The sequence below is a fragment of the Myotis lucifugus genome, unplaced genomic scaffold (assembly GCF_000147115.1).
Source record: "Myotis lucifugus unplaced genomic scaffold, Myoluc2.0 scaffold_338, whole genome shotgun sequence".
NCBI lineage: Eukaryota > Metazoa > Chordata > Mammalia > Chiroptera > Vespertilionidae > Myotis > Myotis lucifugus.
In genome coordinates, this window is record NW_005871386.1 from 739,392 (window position 1) to 741,331 (window position 1,940).

The window sequence follows — 1,940 nt, forward strand, 5'->3', positions numbered from 1 at the left end:
CGGGAGCGGAGCCGACTAGGGGGGCGCGATCGGAGACCCCCGGAGGGGGCGCGGGCTGGGAGGCCCATCGCACGGTCAAGGCAGGAAGCCAGCCCCCAGGGCACCTATTCCGAGGGCTAGATGAAGGGGACAGGAGGGAGAGTGGCGGTGAGGGCGCCGGGTAAATGGCGAGGCGTCGCAGAGGGAAGCGGCCCTGAGACGCGCGGTCCCCCAGCAGGGACCCTTCAGGAACATTTCCTGGGGGTGGGCCGGACCAGATCAGGCTTCGCGGCACCAACAGTGAAACTGGGGTCCGGAGAGGAAGTGACTCGCGTCCTCAGGGCGAGCGCAGCTGGTGCAGGGCTGCAGCGCTGCCGTGGGCGGGTGCACGCGCCTCTCCCCTTTGGCGCAACCGCACTTTCCTTCTTGGTAAAATGGGAAACGGTGACTACCCGGGCAGGAAGGTCAGTGGCTCGGCCCACGCAGACGAGCCTAGCAAACACTCCTTTTCGCCTTTCGTTTCCGAATTTCCCAAACGAAGTGAAGAAAAAAAAGCCGTAGGCGGCTGGGGCCTGACTGCAAGGGCGCCCCATCTGGGCCGGAATCTCTGAGGATCGGAGGTGTAGGCGGATCCGACCCAGAAAGCTCTGTCGCAAAAGCCCTCCTGGGCTCCGGCGTCCCTTCAGAAGTGGTTTGTTCCCCCCCAAATGTTAATAACCAAACGATTGGTATGGATGTAATTATCAATAATTATACGAATTATTGCTGATTGCGGGGCTCGTAGCTACTTTAATTAGTTTACCAGATTCTAATTAAGTTAAATGAAACATTAATAGGGAAAATATGTTTTGAAAAAAACAACCCTGGATTTTTTGCTCTATTTCTCGCCACAATGTTGCCACCTTGCGACACATTTTAGGCATTACATCCAGCGTCCGAAGGCCCCAGACTAAGGAACTTTGTTTCAGGGAGAAAAAGTGGGGTTTTGGGAATTGGGAGCGGGCTGGGGGGCACAGAATGTCCTCCCCGCTGTTCTTTCTGGATGTTTGGTTCCGCACCCCAACCAGTGGCTCTGGAGTAAAGAATCAGTAAACCATGTGCCTTATCTCTCTCTCTCTCTCTCTCTCTCTCTCTCTCTCTCTCTCTCTCTCGTTGTTGCTTTTTTCTCTCTCTCTTTTTGGCAGAGAAACTTGGTCCCCTCATAGGGAAGCACTGTGCGACAGGTGGTCTCTATCATCACCAGTTCCAGAAAATCCAGGGTGAGAAACTGAGTGAGGCTAGGTGGGTGGAGATAGCAGCAGGTTGCCTGATTTTTCACTCCCCTGGGAGAAACCAGTACCAGTAGGTGCTCAAAGGACTCCTGGAAGACCCCTGGATTCCTGGACTAATCTCCATGGCACTTGGTTCATGAAGCTAACAGGGTGTTGCTCATTTCCCTGAGTTATCCTTGCTTTTGTGTCAATTTCCCATAGAACTGTAAGTACTCCCGCAACAGAGGCCACATCTTACTCTTCCTCGCGACCTCCAGCACAAGGCCCAGGGCATCACAGGTGCTCAAGCGTTATCTAGATGAATGGGTTCTAACGTTGTCATTCATCTAAGTGCTGGAAATGTCTGAGGGAAGGAATCCCTCCGTGCTTCTGGACAACAGAAGCTAATTTGCATAAGGTTGATTAAACACAATTTTATTGCTCAGAAGATCCTTCATCAATAGGATCAGTTTGGGGGTGGGGGAGGTGTCAGGTAAGTGATTATCAACCTAGAATAGGAAAACTTTCTTCTTCTTCCAACCTCATCCCAAAGAGGGTGCTCCTTCACTCTGTCACATTTTGCCCGGGTACCGAGCACATACCAGTTGTCTCATGTGCAGCTACCCTGGATCTATATATAACCTTCATCCCTTTGCAAAATCCCGACTTCCAACCCTTGAATTCAAGACATCATTAAAGGAGCCATGGATT